Raw genomic sequence first — 21,564 nt, 5'->3', positions numbered from 1 at the left:
GAACAGTGCCGCGACTGTTCGTTCAAACAACAATGGTGGACATGATAGACAGATGGTTCATCCAATCACCTGCCAGGTATTTCTTGCAAGTGCCTGCCCTTTTTACAAACAGTTTCCAATGACGGCTTCTGTGTAACAAACCATCATAAATAAATTAAGTTGTTTGAATTGAATTGAATCTGGCTTGTCAGTTTATACACCACCTCTCCTTACCGTGCCAGTAATCGCCTTGAACCGGTCCATGCAGTGTGTAGCCCAATAAGGTATATTAGGGCCCAGCCAAGTCTTCATGTCTTTTGAGAGTGGATTCTGCAATGAGGTTGGTCCTGCTTTGTTTCGCGGGACTGGACGTTGGCCAGCACTATGCTGGGAGTCGGCCGCATAGCCTCACAAAGTTGCCACCTTGTTTACATCGCCTTGAACCATGACGTCTGCGGCCATTACTCCATGGTGGTACCTGTTTGTTGTAGGCCATCTCTTTCAGTTAGCATCTAGCTGTTAAGAACATCCAATCTTATGTCCAGTAAAATCTGGACAATCTGTCATACATTCGTGCAAAACGTATTTTTCATATAAGACGTCCCTGAAATATCAAACCGTTTTGTATGAGGAAATGGTCGAAAAAGTTCTCCTGGCCAATTTGGAGATGTGATCATGCTGTAAAACAAGGTTTAACTAGTTACTAAAACCATCACTCCAACCTGACTTTGACTTGTTCAAGCAAATAACTCAATAAATACAACAAAACATGCAATTGTTTTTAAGTTAATCTTATCAGGCAGATTTAGGAATTTGAGGAATATCAGACCACAATTTTCAACTAAATTATGCAACAATGAGAAATCCAAGTGATTCACTTATTGGCACTGTACTCCTTCGGACGACACTGGCAAATATGTAATAAACATCAAATCCAATCACATAGAGACTGTCCCAAAACAAGTACAGCTCATCATCTTTCTGGACAGAAGTTTTTTTTTTTTTTAAATAAAAAAACATTTTGATATTGTTAATCCAGATGATTTGTCGGATCCCTGAGGCAGAACTGTAGAAGGTGCCAACAAATCTCAACTCTGTAGTTTAGCTCATCATAACTTTTTCAGACACCCTCTGGTATTAATAAATGTATCTACACTATGTGTTTATATGTTGACACAATGCCATTCCACTTTTTAAATATATGTATAAAAAGACACACTCTGCAACACTAACTAACTACACATTAACACAACATACTGCAGACGAAAAAGCATATAAAGAAGTGGGCAGGGGAAAGCACAAAGCACTTCTAATTTAAATGATCTGAAACTATATGAAAAAAATAGGTCAACAGAAATGCACTGAAATAAATGAGGCAAAGTAGAGTAATATGCATATTATCATGGACAAATAGACAAAAACATTATCAAAGGAAGAATCACATTAAAGACATTGACTGGCAAGAAATTCGTACTGAAACACTAATTAAATCAGCTCACACCCTCAAACTTCATTGTTTTAATGTGCAAAACAGGATAAAATAATACAATGTGTCAACCTGATCTCTGCATTCAGCTCACAGCAGTGGAAACTCAGGGTGTCTGAAGGCCTTCTGGGAATAATAGAAAGGCAGAGAACAAACACTGGAGCTACAAGCAGTCCCTGTAAAACGAAAGATTCAGGGTCAGCATACAAATGCTTGAGTGTTGTTTCTGAGAACAAAGTGTACAACAGGTGACTACAACAGAGGAAGGCTAATTAAAAACTCTCTCCACTTTGAAAATGGTTGTGTGCTACACATGTATTTGCTCTCAGAGGTAAATAGTCTTTCAGATAAGAATGCGTATGTGCATGTATGTGAGTACATATACAAAGCATATTATCACATGCTGGTAAAGTACCAGCATGCAATAATATGAGCATTCAGCAGCATGCTGAGGTGAGATGTTGTAGTTGTTAAAATGAATATTAAATTAGTAGTAACAGCAACGTAATGAAGCATAAGCATGCTTGGTGTCCGTAATCTGATTAAAATGTCTCATGCTGTGATTAAATGGCTGGTTTCACAGAGATAGACTTGGCTATGGCTCATATCTGATGATAAACAGACTTCAGCTGTCCACTTGTCTGTCAGTTGGTTTGTCTGTCTGATGCAGGTGTCTCTTAACTCAAATTACCTTGGCCCATACTATTAATGCTCCAGGTCAACTTTTTTATAGGTATTTTGGTGTCATATGGACCAAATTAAATCCAGTTGTGGAATATAACTAAATACATTTACATAAAAGGGTTTTCCCTGCCTATGTAACTCAAAGGAGGGCCTGCCTTGGTTGGAAATTCTGAAAAAACACAAAGGCTTTTTTTTGTGACTTTCATCAGCAACTGCTTGGAAGCGCTCATACCAAACGCATGCATGTTATGCAATTATGTTAGTCTTCTATTACTATATGAATTTACGACTGGTTAGGTTAAAAGACAAACTGTGCTTGGCGCTCTGATGCTCCATCTCCTCAGACAGAAGTACCCAGAGTATGTTCTGCCGCTCCCAGAGCGTGGTGCTCTGAATATCCGAACGGTATATTCCAACAGTGCTCAGATTTCAACCACAGTGCCAGAGTGCCCTCTGGTGCTCAGAGTGACTATTTACGGATGCACCCTTAAGCCGCCTACACACAATCAGCCTTAAAACCGCTAGACAGATCGCACAGCATCGTGCAGACACCTTAAAGGCAAAGCACAGCGCACATCATCGCATCTGGCTACCGCCTTCTCTCGTTGGTTGCGCTTTGAATGGTCAGTGGCAACGACGTCAAAGTTGAAAGAATTTGAAATTTGAGCGTTCTGTGGCAATTTGGAGCGGGACTCCACGACAAGGGTAGCGCTTCCTCCTAGTTATCTCCGCCACCCTCCCCATAGGAAACAAATAGCATAGCGGCTGTAGCGATGAATTTCCGTTATTTCCACGGCAAATGGACTGCATGTACAAATCGTACATGCAGATGAATGTCTCCAGTACCCAGAGGTCTGTGTTTATCTGCCGGTAAAACTCCCGTTGGATGACTCACTTCAGAAGGGTTGAAAATCGCAACTTTCGCTCTTCAGCGTTTAGCTTAGCGCGGTGCCATAGCAACCATAAACAACACTGGGACTGAGTTTTATGACCACAAACGATGGAGACGATGGAAGCGCCCCAACTCTAGCAAGACTCTCAGGATTTCATACCCAGTTTGGCAATTTGTCTGCATCAGTGGAATCACTTAAAATGTTTGGTGGAAGGTCGGCATACATCAGACTGAAGCATCTTATTAATTAGTTGGAATATATTTTTACACTGAACGTGGACTGTGGATTTAGTCCACTACTTACAATAAAATTGTAAAACCATTACAATTTGGGGTGGCCTCTAGCTCACCCAGTAGTGTGTGCACCCCATGTAGGCTGAGTCCTTTGCAGCGGCCATGGTTCAACTCTGACCTGCAACCTTTTGCTGTATGTCATCCCCTCTCTTTCGCTCCCTCCTTCCCTGTCTATTCATGCTGTCCATGCTGGCATGACCAGGACTTTGTATATCTGCAAAACAATAGAGCCTAATTAAATACAATTATTTTTAGCTTTTAATTATTTCCCTGAGTGAACCTAAAAGCTACATTCTGATTAGCACCCCCACATCCTTCAAAACAATGTGCCAGTGACTACTCGGAGATTCAGTTTTATTTTTAAGGGTGATATTTGAAGAAGAAAGAAATACTTAATGTAGGGAAAACTGAAAATCCTTGTTTTTTTTATACCAATAGGAAATCTGTTTCATGTGTAAAGTGGAAGGAGGGGAGTACTTCAAGAGTTAATCAAGGACTGCTTGAAGTTTGTTTACATTTTTTTACTAAAGTTGTTAATTAAAAGAGAAAATACTCTACTTTTTATATGTCAAGTGTTTAATTCACACAGGTTTATGCCATGTTTCGTATAGACTATTTATTTATTAAATCAACAGAAAACATGTTATATACCGGTATCGGAAATTAAGATTTTGCCCATATCACCCAGCCATAAATACCATTCCCTTAAAACCCAAAAGCAGAGACAACTGACCTGCTTAATTGAAAAGCTAATTTGCATTTAAAGAAAACACTGGAAGAGTATCATTAGCACACTAAAGAAATGGCTAGCAGTAATTGCCAGTTGAGACATTAGTGATGCTTTGGCGATACATTAAAATTTTAAAACATTTTAATATCTGGGTGATAAAACTCAAACATGTGTACACTTCCCTTTTACACTTAAAACCAATGCACCATTTGCATAATAACAGTTGATTGAGGGCATGAGACAAACAACCTCAGCAAATTTGAAGACTGTTTGAAACAGAAAAAACAGTTAAGAGGTTGCAGAGTTTAGACTGCCGGAGTCAGCGGCTAGTTGCTGCCTTTATCATGCATAAAGATAGTGGTAGAAGGACCTTATACATTGCACTACAGTGCATATGTGTGAAGTCATGGTTCCCATCCAATCAACAGAGATATGTCTGTAAGGCAAACACAAGGAAAAACAGAAGATGACAAAACTGTTCTTCATTACTGTGTATATGATGTGTGTGTGTGTAAGATTTCTGAGTAACAATGCTGTCATAAATTATGCGGCTACTTTTCTGTTTTTAGGGCCAACAGCATTCAGTATTCTGCTGTGTTTAAATGAAACACACACACACACACACACACACACACACACACACACACACACACACACACACACACACACACACGTCAGCTCTGCAATTTGATAAGCTCTTCTCTTCGACAATGTATAAAACACTGCCTCCACAGGCTTTGTAAAGTATATTAATAGTTAATTGATAATAACTTAAACTCCAGGCAATAGATAATTACCATCCTAAAACCTAGTACTGCAATAGTCTGTTAAAAATGTTTTGGTCTTGCTGTCTTTGATGATGCATTGCAAGCATTCCTCAATCAGATCCCCAACCTGTTGCATTCAGCCACCTCATCGTTTTGCAAATAAAATAAAAATCCATTGTATACAGATCATCAGCAATATTCGTTGGCAACAATACATTGAGGGACATCTTGCCCACGTTTAGGGACCGATTGGTGGGATTTCTGTGGAAGTAGTACATACTTCGATACACCGGTTAGAGCAAATTATGTGTGCACTATGTATCCAGCTAATTTAAATGGCTCACGTTACTGTATTGTGTGAACACTTCATTTAATATTGTATGTGGTGTTATTTTTTGCGAGCCATTCCAGAGCTTGCCTTCCTACGTGCAAATGTTCCACCAAAACAAGTTTCTCCCCAAGATTATTTAGCACTCACTGATTGTAAGACTTACCATGAAGTGGTTTCAAGTTGTGGTAGAGCAGTCGTTTCATTGCATTTTCATTGTTGTTTTAGGATTGGGCGGCCAATTCAAGGAGTGGAGTTATTTTTTATTTCAAGAAGTGTGTCCAGTAAATCAAGTTTATTGTTGATGGAATGGAAATCGCTTGTGTTTGTGTTTTTATTTCTGTTTATTTGGCTGGGGTGTATCAGGAGTCATATTCATTTAGCACTGGCTCAAGTGGTGATTGATGCATGCTTCATTCCTCCAGTCTGTAAAATCTGCATTCTGGTTGGTGTGTCTAGGTAGGTAGGTAGGTAGGTAGGTAGGTAGGTAGGTAGGTAGATAGATAGGTAGGTAGGTAGATAGATAGATAGATAGATAGATATTATCTCATGAGTGAGGGAGATTTGTTTTCACAGTCTGTTTCATGCACATGGTAATATACATGGACAGATACATCAACAGGTAACAACAATAAAGACAGGTATGATGACACATAGAAACAACCACGACAATGACACCAGATCTACACAAAGTCAGCGAGATAGTTTGTTCACCAGTGCTATGACAGAAGCGACAAAACTTCTGCCAAAGCGAATCTCATGGGGTTACCCCATGCCTTCATTTAAGCCAGTGGTAGCATTGGTCCTAGCATGCTAAGCTAATCCTTTAGGCGTTAGCATATGACTGTTAGCATTAGCATTACCATTAGCATGTGGGCTAGCATCAATGGACACATGGCTTGTCAATTCATGTTATTTCCTTTCAGTGTATTTAAGTAATAGTCGAAAGAGTAGAAATCATGATTTGATAAATACGACACATATACCGTACAGTTAATTTCAAGTTATTTATTTTAGGTTAATGGATTTAGCCAAGGTCATCAAAATGTTTGCATGTCTCATTCACCTGTTCTGATTTTCAAGCAGGGAGCTGGGTCAAAGCGGTAAACAGGAAGTGATAGAGTCTGGAGTAATTTATAGGGGGAAGGACCTGGAACAGTCCAAGTGTAAGCCAGTACAGAGCGGGGTACTGGAGTGCCTAAAGTTTTCTGTTTTGAGAAGCTTGTTCAGCATGTAACATTTAATTTCTGGTTTTATAGTTGGTATCTTGTGTATTAATGTAGCCAGAAATGTTTTGGAAGGTTGAGGTAACATGATGGGGTTTGATTGATTTCCAATTAACTTTGGTTTGTCTTGTACGAGGGGCCTGATTTAGTAGTGATGGCGAACTGAGTACATCTTGTGTATGAATTCATGGATAAATAAATAATGACATAAATAACTAAGCCTATTTGTGACCTTCAGACATCAATGAAAATGTCACATGCCTTCTTCACAAAATAAAACTATAAAGTTAGGATTTTGGTTGTGAACGTTTCTTGCGTTTGTAAACAAATACATCAATTTTGGAGGGAAATTAATGTAGAACACATTGCACATTGTACACACGTTTCTGTGATTATATTGAGTACGTAGGCTAGAGCATCATTGTCTCCTCAGCCAAATAGGTGAGATAGGCAGGGCAGAAGGCATACGCTATACTGCCAGTGTGGTGTTTATAGAAATAGTTTGAGTCAGTTGATTGGGGCAGTGTTTTGACAGTGGCAAGTGAGACATACTTTGGGACAGTGATGGTGCTTATGGACAATAACAGTGCTCGTGGACAGGTCAGGGGGATATTATTGTGCTTGGTGAGAAATGTTTGTGGGAGTAGACATTAAATGTCATTTTTATTCAGAAACAGAATTTTTTCCACTGTTCCAGGGCTGAGCCTATTTCTTTTCTTACCTGCAATAAACTCTCTACTTGCTATAAACTTTCTATGAACTCTCTATGCTACTCGCTATAATAATCTCTCTATATTCACTAACTCTCCTGACTCTCCTACTGCAACAACCCACAAATACGCGCCCTGTGTCGCACTATTTTTAAAGCTTTGAATTCAACTTCGAAGCAGTCACGTGGGTGTGTGTGAAACGAAGCTTTCGGACGTCATTGGTCACGTGACTATCTCCAAACGAATCAAGCTCCGATACAAAGCTTCATTCCAAATTGGTTTTCTTCGATACATGCCTCAAAGCAGGGGGTTCACGGGTAACATCACTATGATTTAGGCTTTTGTATTGTTTATTTGTTTAGTATGATAATTTGAATAGTTTTTACTTAGTTTCCTTATTGTTTTTGTTATTTTTGATATATTTTTGTAATAATTTATCCTTGGACAACTGCCCTTTCCACGTGAATGGGGAAGAAATAAATCAAAGCACCAGGTGAAGAACTCCGGAGTCCATGTCTCCTCCTTCCACCATGGGGCTAAACCTTACAGAGCCCTTCTATACCTCAGAGTCCTGTATCTGCGGCCAGATGGCAGCAGTATGAAGTGTGGATATAAAGGGTGATTGGTGTCATTGATAGTGAGGGCAAGGCGTGTGATGGCTCCATCGTTCAGGACTGAGATATTGATTAATGTGTTTATTTAGTGTCCAAGGAAGTCCGAAAGTCGTTGACCTGTTGTTTCTGTCAGTGACCGGGCGTCTCCATGTTGGATCTCACCTCCTTACTTAACATCTCGCAATACTTAATCATTGCTAACAAATATCCATTATACACTACCGGTCAAAAGTTTTAGAACGCCCCAATTTTTCCAGGTTTTTATTGAAATTCATGCAGTTCAATGTCTTACTGTACTCTGTAATGAAAGAATAGAACAAATGAACAATTTAAGTTAAAAAAGAAATCACGGAATCAATTTATAAACCAAAATGTATTCTAAATCTTTGACTCATCAAAGTAGCCCCCTTTGGCAGATATAACAGCTGAACACACTCGTGGCATTCTTTCTACAATGGAAATCAAATATTCTTCAGAAAGTTCTTCCCAACTCTGTTGCAGAAGTTCCCATAAATGTGTGGCACTTGTAGGTTGCTTTGCTTTCACTTTTCTGTCCAGTTCATCCCAAACCAGCTCAATGGGGTTTAAGTCTGGTGACTGTGCTGGCCACTCCATGTTTTTAAGCTTACCATATTGTTCTTTTTTCCTAAGGTAGTTCTGGCATAGCTTGGACTTATGTTTTGGGTCATTATCTTGCTGTAGGATGAACCCCTGACCAACTAGGCACATACCAGAGGGTACTGCATGACGCTGCAAAATGCTGTGGTAGCCGTTTTGGTTCAGGGTGCCTTTCACTCTGACCATCATGCTTCCTCCTCCATGTTTGACAGTTGATGTTGTCACACACTGAGGAACCATCCTTTCGCCTACTCGACAGCGTACAAAAATCCTGCGTGATGAACCGAAGATTTCAAATTTTGATTCATCAGTCCATAACACCTTCTTCCAGTCTTCAGTAGTCCATTGACGATGTTTCTTGGCCCAGGCAAGCCTCTTTTTCTTATTCTGACGTTTTAGCAATGGCTTTCTTGCTGCAACTCGACCTATCAAACCTGCAACTCGAAGTCTTCTCTTGTTTATTACGACCACTATTAAGCTGTGCTTGAAGTTGTTGTCCTGTGAGCCGCCTATCACGCAAGCTGTTGACTATCAGAAACATGTCTTCTGATTCGGTTGTGGCTTTGGTTCTGCCAGACCTCTTCCTGTCAGAGTTTCCCCCAGTTTCTAAGTGCCTTTTGATGGTGAAGAATATTGTACTCACTGACACCTTGACTTTCTTCGCAATTTCTCTATAGGAAAGACCAACATTCTTAACTGTTATGATGGTCTGTCTCTCTTCCATTGTTAATTGCCTTTTTCCCGCCATTTTTATAGCAACACACTACTTTCTCCAGTACAATACTGTTCAAATAATGCTCACGAGGGTATGGTACCACAGTGTGTTCCAACAATACTTTTATACAAACAGAGGGGGTTGTAAATAATCCAGACAAGTTGGAACACCTGTGGGAATTGGTAGCACCAACTTTCAAAGCTTGATCAACCTCCATTGCTGCAGAACAGCTTTACGTCGTTTACCCATTTTCTTGTTCCCTGAAAAAGGCTTTTTTGTAAAATACTGAAATGTACATTATTTTTCAGTTTTGGGTAACCTTACTTTTTTTTAACCTCAGGCAGTTCACCACTTAGCTTTGTACCATTTCAAGCTATTCATTGGACTTAAACTGCTAAAATTTCAATAAAAATTGGGGTGTTCTAAAACTTTTGACCAGTAGTGTATGTTTATGAATTCTACTTCTGATAATGTCACTGCTTCATGCTAATGTCATTATTTGTAATTTCATTACCAAAATTCAGTATGAGTGCATTTTTGGTCAAACTGCAAGGACTTTAAGGCCATGATCAATAAGATTGACTTCCAATGCCAATTTTCTATCTGACGGCATTTACTGTTAGAGAGAGAACTGGCAGATGGGAGTTCAGAGGAAATGCTATAAATGGTGGCTGAAGTTTTCAGCTCCTGCAGAGGGGAGAGGAATAGGAGTGAAGAGTGTGGGGGCTTTATTATGGAGCTTCTGTGAAGTGTGCAGTTCATTGCTCTTTGGGAAGATTCCTTAGAATCCCCAGCTCGTCTGCTAGGACTGAAAGGATGGATGGGTGGAATGGCTGCATCTGTCAGGGCGACTGTCAGTGTTAAGTGCATGTGCAGAAAAATGTGAAAAGTGCAATCAAGTGTTAAAGTGATGAGGAAAGGAAAAAAGAATGTTAAAAAAAACTACTGATAAGAAAAACTTTCAAAAAGGAATAGAAATAGAGAGCATCAACGTGTCTGTTTGACAACTGTATCTTTTAAGTTACTTCAAAAACAACTAGAACTGCAAGCAGTTATGACGGGGTCCAAGCCTCCCCAGCGTGAGTCGGCCCCAATGACCCACGGTACCCAAAGCGTGAAGGCGGCGAGGCAAACGACAAGAAATATCGCAACACGCGAGCCGCAAGGTCTGTAGTAAATTGCAATTGTCCTATTTACATTTATTGAATTACAGGCCAAAACATGTCTGATCATAGCGCCCTCTAAGGGCCGATCTTCACCCAATTTGATACAAAAAAAAGTTTGTTCGTAATTTGTGCATATTTTAACGTGGCAAAATAGTTTTGTTATCTTTCGTTCAGGTCGGTCAGGATATGCTATGGGCCAAGTTTCGTTCAAATCAATCGCACGGTCTAGGAGGAGTTCAAAAAAAGTATGTTTACTATAAATCGCGATTTTACTGTGATAACCTTCTAGGCACAAATAGGCGTGGCCTATATCCTGTGATTCAGCTGAATTCAGGGAACGCGTGGATATAAAGTTTTTGAATGTACGCTGTGGGAGTTATGGGGCAAACCCATTTAAGCAATATTACACAAGAGGGTTAAATTTAACGTCAGCGCTGAGGTTCGTAAGCATCACTGAACAGTTACCAACGAAATAAAAGTTATAATCAAACACTAAACGTCCGCGAACTTCAAAAAACAGAGACACAGAGATTTTCTGTCCCTGTAAAATGTTAGTCAGCAGCTAACTTAAGCTAACATTAGCTTTGTAGAGATCGTGGGACTTCCCAAACTGAATAACTACCATACATATAAACACAAAACTGCTTTTCTAGCTCAATCTTGTTATAACTAAGATAGCTGCTGAAAAAAATAAATTTTTCCACCGGCAGATTTAGCTCCTGTACGTTCGCAAAAATCACATTTAGCATTAATTTTATAGCTAGCGCCGTCACCGGCACAGCTGATCCAAACATATCCAGTGAAAGTTAACTTCAGAGCGTTGTAACAAATAAGTTGTTTAATCCGATGAATCACTGTATTTACTAGTTGGAGAGCTTTTGTGTGTTTTACTGTGGTTCCTGCATTACTTACATGAATACAAATGTTTCTAAACACTTTTTTAATTCAACTCCGTAATGTTGACATAGAAATGGCGGAGTGATATTTTGTGTGGTGTCCCTGAGCAAGACATTTAACCCCTAGTTGCTCCAGAGGCGTGCAACCTCTGATATACAGCGAGTCGCTTTGGATAAAAGCGTCAGCTAAATGTAATGTAATGTAAGTGATGCACCAGGTATGCTCAAATGGCTCTGGGTGGGCTCTCATGCTGATTTGAGTATGTTCTAAATGTCTAGTTGACCAATGAGATTGTCTGGTCGAAGCTACTCGTTGTATAATCTTGTTTTTATAGTGCCCCCTGCTGGTGGATATGTGTAATCTTTCCTTTCCAAGGTAGGCTACGCGTCACACTCTCTACCATCCCTGAAAGTTTCACTTGCCTAACTTGTACGGTTTAGGCTGCAGAACCACTTTTACCTCCAGGAAAAATAAAAAAAATAATCTATGCTCCGCTGGTACTGGAAACTGCATTGCCTTGCATACGTGGGTTCCCAGCCCCCTCGGGCTTGGACCCCTAATCAAGCTTCACTCTTGAAACAAGGAGAGTCTGTAGGTGTAAGGAGGCAGCTCTGCTTTTAAATGCTCTTTTATCTGTCTATGACGTTTCCGCCTTTATTCCGTTTGAGACACGTAGTACACCCGGAGGTGACCCCACTCTAACTGTTCTCGTCTCCCTCAGCCAGGGAGAATTTGGTTCACTTTCTTCAGGAATGTTGGAGTGAGCCTCTCCTCCCAGACTGTGTTAGGGTTCAGCGTGGTTACACTGTGTTGTTGCCAAATTAAAAAGAACTGGCTTCAGGCTGCGATCCAAACAGAAAGGACAGGATGATTTAAGGGACAATCGGAGTCAAAGATCCCAACTAAGTGGCTCGTTTAGCCCGTATTACTGTGGTAAAAGAACTATTCAGATCATTTAATCAGTAAGTACAATTTAAAAATGTAAAACTTATATATTCAAAATATTACTTAAAGGAACAGTTCAACACTTTTTTTAACAGAATAACAACCACAGAAGGCAGGGGGAATGTACTGCTATATTATTTAACAATGCATTGTATTTTAGGTGGTGATTATAGGTCTTTAAAATATTAATTAGGTAACTATAACTTAATAAATGTAATAGAGTTAAAAACTACAATGTAGTAGCAAAATGGAGTGGAATAGGAGTAACTCTGTTGTACAGAAGTTGTACAGTACCTGAATCCTTAGTAGCTTCCTCTTTAACATTTAATGACTGTGTGGGTTATTTCATGTATAGATTACTGCCTCATCGAGTATATTTATGTATGTACCTTCAGACTCTGACTCATGGATGGAAAAATAAGATGATAAGTATAGGTCCTCATTGTCCCTCAGAATGTCCCTCAGAATACAAATCTCAAAAGAACCTTTAAAACTCATTAGGGTTAGGCCTCAAACTGTTGTTGCAGAGAAACAGAAAGGAAGGATCTTTGTTATAGATGAAAACAGTCTGTTTAACCCCCAGATAATGTGCTGCTGTTAGCTTTACTGTATCTTTGTAGAAACTGAACAGCATTCTTAGCCAGCGGACCAGTGAGCTGCGCACCCATGAACCCACTTGTTTTCCAATTAATTATCTATCTCTTCTGTCGCCTCCATTTTATTTTCTGATGTTATCGTAAAAGCCAGGCCAGTTTGATCTTTATTCCAAATGACAGATTCCTTTTATTTGCCAAGCACAAGATTGTTTTACAGCAGGAAATCCATCTTTCTCTCCGTCAGACCTGATGGATTTGGCGTGGGACGCCAGGGCTGCTCCAGGGAGTTGCTGGCTCACAGCCTTTATGGCCGTGATTGAAAGTGAATACCTTAAATCGTGGCACTTTGACGTCAGCCCAGGATAAGAAGACTGTCTGAGCTGTCCCTTCACGTCTGGTGTCTTCTTCCTGCTTCTCCGTCTCTTCTCTGACACGTTTCTATCTCTATATAATCTGTCTCTCACCTAAAGGGAAACTTCTGTATTTTTCCCCATGGACCCTGTTTTTTCATGTTTTCGGGCCTAAGTGACTAACAGAAACAACACTCTCTGACATTGGTCCAGTATTGAGAGAGAGCCCTGCTGTCGACAGTGTTGCCAACTCTTTTCCAATGAAAGTAGCTAGCACCAGCTCCAAAAGTCGTTAAAAGTAGCTAGATGATGTCATACGCTCATTTGCATATTTGTGACATCATTATGGATAATTTGCATAAAACCTAGTGGTTGTGTCAGCAAGTAGAAAGAAATAGAAATCTTTAGCCAAATAATCACAAATTCAATACAGGAATTTATTTTACCTTATAATTATTACTTAGGTAGCCTATCTTTGAAGTAAAAAAAGAAATTCTACAAAGGGAGGGAAGCAGTAGACAGCAGTACAGAAAGCATACGTATCTAAGTGTGACCTAAAAGATTTTCAGTGTCATAGCTGAATCTTTAGCTGATTGCCACAATGTAAATGGGTCAAGTCACCATTTGTGAGACTTCAGAATGAGACTTCTCCGGTAAAAGGTTCTTATAATGGCTCTAGCGCGATTTTCTATTCGCGTCTTTGCATTGACTTTGTATGTAATTGGCCGCTGAAAATGCCTCGGCCTGAAGGCACCATCAGACCTTCAATCACACATACAGCAGCCTCTAAAACAGCAGTTAGTCAGTGATGTGACATTTCCATTTCCTTCTCCTACATTTTTGCACTAAACCCTTGAAATACAGTACAACACAACAATTTTCTTGCAGTGCAAAAGCAAGAGTTTTAGCTCAAGAGAAAATAAGTATCTTCTCCCTGCCTCTCCTTCTCTGCCACACTTCTATATCCATCGTCTGTCTCTCACTTGACTTCATTTATATTAATTTCACTTTAGTGGCTCCTGTTTGAACCCCACATGTGATTCCAGGAATTCAAGGGTACAAAATAAATTACATCCACCACGGAACAATAACGATTAAATTAAGACAGATTAGCCATATGCTAAACATCTAAAACTCCAAAATACCCCTTGTGTCTAAGGTAGATATGTAAGTATTTGCATAATAAAAGGTTAATTTCTTTACACAGACGTGTTATGGAAAAACTCAGCTCGACTCTGGATAGGTGAAGAAGGTTCGGGAGACTTTGATGACTGAACTGAACTGTCGATCGAGCATTTCAGTTTAAGCACAGTGTAGTGTCATGAGGTGCCATCCCAACTCTGAGTGTCTGTGTCTTTCCAAGAGGCATATATCTCCTGCTGAAGCTGCCAAGTTTAGGTTATCCAAAGATGGTGATGGTGCAATAACATACAAAATCTTGTTTTTTTGCAAGTTCAGTGTATCCCTCTGGGGAATAGGCTAAGGTGTGAGGCCCCTCTAGGCTGTTTCCACCGACATTCAAATGGAGAGCGTCACCAGAACACAGCGTTCTCTTATCGTGAAGCAGCCTAGACTCCCTCCATCTCTAGAGACACATTCATACTTGAACAGGTTTAGGGATGGAGTCTGGCAAAATAGATCTTCTCTTCCCCTGACCTATGACCCAGGAGTGACCTGATTTTTCCCTAAGTCTTCCCCTTGTTTCATCTTACCACAACATGTAGTTTCTGGAAATTCCACCACAAAACATGCTGTTACACTTGGAACTCAGAAGCCAGTAGAGGCAAAAGACAAGAGGAACTCTGGAAAAACAAGGCTCAGGCTGAAAAGCCCACCAAGGTTGTTGTCCTCTGGCAGCCTGGCCAAACAGAGCTCCAAGCTACCATGCAAGGCGCTGGCCTGGCCATCGGAAGCAGTTTTGTTCCTGCGGTTTTCCAGGCTACTACACCTTTTTTTTTTTTATTATTATTATTTTTTTTTTACTTGCTTATTGGCTTTTTAAACAAATACAGTGACATAATACAGTCCTAACAACTAAACATGCATACTCACACGAACATACATAAACGTGTAGACAGTTCAACTCAGAAATAATTGCTTTACATACATACATGCAAATCCAGTACACACATACAGCATTTATTATTAGAATGTAAGTTAAATTGCTATTAGTTTATTAACGTACAAATAACTACAGCTCCCATGAATTTTCAAAAACCAATTAAGCTAACCCTGAATTAATGATGTTAAGGTTTAGTATCACAGTTGAGTAATAAATTACTGAATAGAAGTAAAACCCACTGATCCTAATTTTAAAGCACATATATATTTTAAACTTATTTTATTTTAGTTTGTAGATTGAGTCAATTTGTCATTGCACAACGAAATGCAGTTGTGAATCCTTTATGCTACACAAAAAAACATTGTCTATCAACTTTGACTTTGTTTGAGCACCAAGCATCAGCAATGCAAACCGTATAGTCCTCCAAACCATACCATGATATCGGTTGTTTATTCCTACCCCCTAATAGGGCTGCAGCTATCGATTATTTTAGTAATCGAGTAGTCTACCGATTATTCCATTGATTAATCGAGTTATTGGATAAGAAATACTTTTGCTTTTTGCTTTATTAAACAGCAATAGTAAATTTAAAAAAGGAAAGGTTTCATTTCTAGAAAAAAACAACAATTGTATTGCCTAAATTGCATACAATAACAGGTATAGCACTGGCAGAATCGCATGGGCCACCAAGCCCATTATTCTGTTGGCAAAAGTACATTTTTGCTGGCCCAAATGTAAATCTTTTTGGCCCCTTCCCCTTCATGCCTCTGGCTCTTTACACTGGATATGCAAAAGAGCTGTTCACTAAGCCCAGGTAAATGTGACTGTACAAAGCTTACAGCAGGGCTATACAACTACACTGTTCTTGGGGACACATTTTCAGAAGGCTAATACTGAGTGAGGAGAAAGAATGAAGAATGCAGACATCACCGGCATGGGCCGATGACGTCATTCACATGCATATTAAGTAGCCACGTGCAGGTGCCGCTGCTAGAGTGAGAGAGAAGGGCTGGTATGTCTCCGGTAGCAGCTAAGAATTTGTCCAAATTTCAAGAATCGTTGCAAACTAATAAACAGTTAGACTACAAACCGACAGCTTTCGTTTTAGCTTGTTTATAAAACATGGCTATTTGCAGAGTAGCATGCTGTAGTTGTGTAAAACAGCGCGGTGGACGAGAGCAGCAGACGTTAATGTTACCTTGTGTCGGGTTCGCTCCGTGGAATGGATGAGTAGACTGGATGTTTTCTACTTAGATGATGTAGCACTGACCCTGCTATTGTGGTAAGCTAGTTTGATTTTACAATACACTCACTGTACAGTTTTCGTTTTTTTGCAGCAAATGATCCACAGAAGCGTCAGTGGCCTCAGCAGTTGTGCGCTAGTAATAATCATCCGTGCGGAAACATAGTGAGCAGTACAACTTTAGTTACATTGATTTAAACGAAGCTTCGAGGCAAAAAAAAAAAAAAAAAAAGTTACTCTAAGAATCGCTTCAGCCCTACAACCTAATATGACCCATAGGAGCGTTTCGTAAATTAGCCTCTACTGGTAAACCAGAGAACGTAACGGTCACGGTTTTACACGTGTTTAATGTTGTGAAACGTTTGGTTAAGTTTAGACAAAAAAAAAAATACTTACCTAAGTTTAGAAAAGGATTGTGGTTTGGGTTAAAATCAGACTCTACTTCACCTACGGCTTCATACATGATGAAGAACTTGACGTAACTCTGTTTATTCTGTAAAATTAAAAATGATTTGCCACAAACAGACTTGAACCCCTGTCTCCTGGATGAAAGTCTGCCCCCTTACACACTCTTATACTTCCTCACCTTACCTCGGTCATAACTACTACGTATGGCCACTAAAAGGCGTCGTCACTAAGCGTAAATATGAATCTAAATTGCTGCTTGAAAAAATAACTTATTTGGCTGTTTTTGGGGGGAGTGGGGGCAGTCTTATGCCAACAGAGTCCGTCTCCCCTCGTCCCACCGGAATCTGTCTGCGCAGAACACGCCGATCCGGAATGCCACAATGCAGCCAGGTCTCTGAAGGTTTGGGCACAACAGTCAATGATCTCCGGTTGCTGGGCCAGCCCGAATCCTATTTCATCCATTCCACTTTCCTGCGGCCGGACATCAGCCAGGAGCAGGCTGGGTAGTGGAACAGCCCTAGGTCCAAGCTGGGCCAGCCTAGCTCCCTTCTTTCTCCTACCGGGTCAGTCTGCCTTCGGTAGTGCTTGGTCCAGCTGCTCTGGCTGGGTAGTCGTAGTATGTGGGAGGTTAGTATTTGTAGGAATATGGGTCGAGTGTCAGAGTGCCCAGGTGTGTCAGCTTTACACAGGCTTGGATAGCAGCCCCCGGGTTTTGTTCTTGCTGTGAAGAGCAATGTGTACCTGTTATGCAGTCACACATTCATCCACTGCCTATTGTTTGCTGTTGGCAGTGAGCACCCTGTGAATGGTGGCTGGATCCCAGAATACGTCCCAGAGGATGCTGAGCTTGTTGCTGCTGGCAGCGAAAACCGTGAATCCCCGAAATGTCAGCTTCTCTGTGATGAAGGAAATACAGAAGATGACAAACCGGTCTTTCATTACCATGAATGTGATGTGTGTGTGTGTGCGTGTGTTGCTGTTTCTGTGATTTCTGAGTAGCAATACTGTCATAATTTACACAGTTCTTTTTCTCAGTTTTTGGGGCCAACAGCATTCAGCATTCTGCTGTGTTTAAATGTAACACACAGAGACAGACACACACACACACACACACACACACACACACACACACACACACACACACACACACACACACACACCTCCTCAGACACATCAAACAAGCCTGGTAAAAGGCTTTTTGTGTCAGAGCTTTGTGCAGTCAGAGATACAGCAGCCCAACAAGGTATTCCCGTCTCAGTTTCCCATCTTCTCCTAAAACACAACCTGCTCCAAACGTACAGTTGCATCTTATAGCCCTTAAATTGGCACCTTGAGTCCTCCACTTGCCTCCCTTCCTCGCGTCTTAGTCCCTCCCACCGAGGAGGCACGGGAGAGACGTGACGAAATCATTGGAGGAGAGAGGTAACAAGCAAATGTGTTGTAGAGGGATGAGACCTCCTTTCCTCTGAAGCGTCACATGTATGGGCGGAGTTAGGAACTCCTTCAGCTACACAGCTTCCGGGAAGGATGCTCTCTGTATCCTCGCCTATAGCTCCTCAATGATCCCTCTTCGATGCTCGCTACTCAGGGCAGAAGTAAGAGCTTTGAGGTGGCCTTCACCGAGGAGGGACAGAACAACTTCTGGTACAGCCGAGGACTGCAATGAATACGCTGATTGCAATGGCATTACTGATTGTATTAATGGATCAAAGAGAATTCCAGAATCATCAAGGTTTGTTACATACGTTTTTGGGGCTTGTGCCTGGAAGGTTCGATCCCTGGTCGTGCCAGATTAAATCTGGGCGGTTGAAGTGAATGGGTGCTTGCACCTTCCTTTGAGCAAGATCCTTACTCCAAGACTGCTTCAGTGTTTAAAGTTGGGCGTTTTCAAGCAGGAAAACAAATGGCGTCCGGGTCACAAACCTTCTCAAATTAAGGCTAACAGTACACTAAAATGTGTTTCTGAAAACATTTGAGATGGGAAATAGGCAATACAGTAACAGAATATTGATTCATATTTGATATAGCCACTGCTAATGCTTGCTCTTGAGGGAATTACTGTAATTGTTGGGGTTTTGGAATTTATAGAGTGTGGTCTAGACCTACTCTATCTGTAAAGTGTCTCGAGATAACTCTGTTATGATTTGATACTATAAATAAAATTGAATTGAATTGAATCAGCACCGCCTAGTTTGACAGTTTGATCTGAGTTTTGTATGCTTGGTGCCTTGCTGTTTGTCTAGTCTTGCATTGCCAGACCTTCCTCCACAGCGCTGCAGAGGAGGATCTGGCTCGTCCACATAGCATTACGGGATGGGAGAAAAACGTGCTCTGGTTTATTGGCATTTCTTTAAACCAATCACAGTCTTCTTGGGCGGTGCTTAGCCCCAGACGGAGCAACGGTGCCTCTGCAAAATAACCTCGGGAAGGAACTTATTTTGGTGGAACGTGTACGTTCAAAAGTTGTTTTTACCCTGCAGAGATCTGAGGAGCAGTTAACCATATTCCAACAAAAAGAAAGAGGAAGGTAAAAGACATCCGGCCGAAAAATGAGGGAAATCCAGCCGAATTTCTGACGGCACCTGAACAGTTCTTACCGCAGCGTCCCCCTCTCTCTCCCACTTCCATGTCTTCAGTTTCACTCCCCACCACTAGGAGACTACAGTTCGGCAGATGGACCTTAAGTTGTAACAACTGCCATTTGCACTGCATGCTCTACCAGGTGAGCTACCCAGACACCCTCACGTCCCATCTCTGCGCCTGATGTTGATGCAGTCAATGCAAAGCGATTAATCTCTCCTATCGATAGGCATCGAGGTAAAGGAAAAAGAGAATGGAATGGTAAATGATGTCCAAAAAAGTGAAGGGTGGGTACAAATGCAAATTGAAATAATTGAAACTTAGCCTGATTGATCTTCATGAAAGTCTAATGGACATGATGGGTTTCAATAAAGGCAGCTGCTGTCAGACTGAGCTAGGATAAAAGAAGAGAGACTGATAGTTTAGGAGGACTAAGCAGTCCCCCTCTGTCTCTCTCTCTCTCACACATTTAGAGTCAGTCACAGTTTGGAGCACTAAATCAATCCGGTGTCACCTTTTATTCTTTGCTCCTGATCGATCGATGTTCACCATGCATTGTTCATTAATCAAAAAGGACGTTGCATTAATTTCTGGGTGGTTATTTGAAGGGCAGGAGAAGGAGTGCATCGTTTGTCCTATCCTGTTGGTCTAGTGTAAGATAAACTCAAGTTCCCCTTCACCCTTCCATCTGACTTATCCGTGGGTCTTATCTCTGGCTACTGCGTCATGTCACGGACAAAGAAATAGACTCTCCTGGTGTTTCACTCTGGCAAACAATTTGTCTCGTCTGTCAGACCAGTGTAGGTCAGAGTGTATCAAAGGTAACACCATGTTGTTTTCTTTCCACTGTAATTAAATACAGCACTGGATGTTAGAGCCATGATTGTTCCATTCTTTAGTGCTGACACAGCCCTACAAAACACACACACACACACACACACACACACACACACACACACACACACACACACACACACACACACACACACACACACACACACACAATTATTTCCAGGCCAAGTACTGTTTGTTCAGCTCTTTTTTTTTACTCTATATTTTTCAGCATGTCCCAGCTTGTATAGACTGAGATTAAGCTCTGAATAATGTTATTATGATCACGTTGAAACTCGTGTTTGTGTGTATTTGTCTGCACGGCAGCACAAGTGTCGACAGGTTGGTGAAATGGGGATTAGGCTTGTGAAATGCGGTGGAAGGTATTCGGAGCCTAGTGGCAGGGAGGCAGTGTTTTGGGCTGGGCCGACTGCAAAGCTGCAGGAGCATAATTACTAGTTCGGCAGGAAAAATGGTTGTTAGGGAACATCTGGATGCTGGTCCACATATGGAGGGCAGCAGGTGTGTGGTGGACAACTTTACAGAGCTGCATGAAGCAGGTATTTATGCTTTCTCCTTAGAACCTTTCTACTGTATTACAGGAATGTATTACAGGTTATGTTATAACACAGTGGGGATATTTCTGTAAAAGCGCTGTTCATTTTCTGCATACACTATATGGAGCAGTTCAGAGACTTGAATGGACATGGAACTGCCCTGGTTAAATTATTGAAAGATGAATAACTGTCAAAAAAAGGCTCATTCTTTGATCGGGTTACAAACCTACATTTTATGCGGACCTTACACCAAATGACTTTTCAAGCGATTCCACTGTCGCAGACTAATTTCCAATATAAGAATGAAATCCTGAGAGTCTTGCTAGAGTCGGGGCGCTCCCGTCATCTCCATCGTTTGGTGTAATGTAAATGTAATGGTGTAAGAAACAACCAATCACGGGGCCTAAAAATCAGTCGTGTGCACAGCTACGAAGAGTTGGATCTAGGGCTAGTGCTTTTTCTATTTGAAATCTGATGAAACACCTGGTAGTTTAATTAATTTTGTTTCAGATTCTCAGTCAACTTTGGACTAACTGGTGTTTTGGTTCCAACTGCAACAACAGAGTGTCTTGAATAGGCTCTGATTCACACCTCTGTCTGGCTTCTTCTCCATAGCAACTGCGAGTGAGGGTCATGGGTATTGTGGTATTTAGAGCCATCTGCTCTGTCAACTGAGAGAAGAGAAAAAACCTTTAAATGAGACAGGCAGGCGACGTTTTATCCGTTGTTCCCTGGCCAGATGTTAAAAACACACCCTGGAAATGGGTTCCTTAATAAGTTGCAATAATTAAAACTGATCATGGTCATAGCATAACATAACCTATAAGCACATTACTATAATAAATTATCCAAGAAACGTTGCTTTCAGGAACATTGAAGATTTCAT

At 40.9% G+C, this 21,564-nt stretch overlaps 1 protein-coding gene across 4 annotated transcripts in view; it reads left to right on the top strand.

Moving 5' to 3' along the window:
- The window catches only part of LOC120555589 (cell migration inducing hyaluronidase 1), a 219,544-nt gene that overhangs the window by 18,192 nt on the left and 179,788 nt on the right, over positions 1 to 21,564 (top strand). The window contains exon 1 of one of the 4 annotated variants that reach the window (XM_039794379.1): positions 20,395 to 20,681. The exons of the other annotated variants lie outside the window; for them this stretch is intronic. The gene's annotated coding sequence lies outside the window, so the exon portion shown is untranslated. Of the gene's footprint in view, positions 1 to 20,394; positions 20,682 to 21,564 lie in introns of those variants that run through there. 4 annotated transcript variants of the gene reach the window in all.

The sequence above is a fragment of the Perca fluviatilis genome, chromosome 3, assembly GCF_010015445.1.
Source record: "Perca fluviatilis chromosome 3, GENO_Pfluv_1.0, whole genome shotgun sequence".
NCBI classification, from domain to species: domain Eukaryota; kingdom Metazoa; phylum Chordata; class Actinopteri; order Perciformes; family Percidae; genus Perca; species Perca fluviatilis.
Note: the sequence above shows the minus strand (reverse complement) of the source record. Positions and strands in the feature narration are given on the sequence as shown.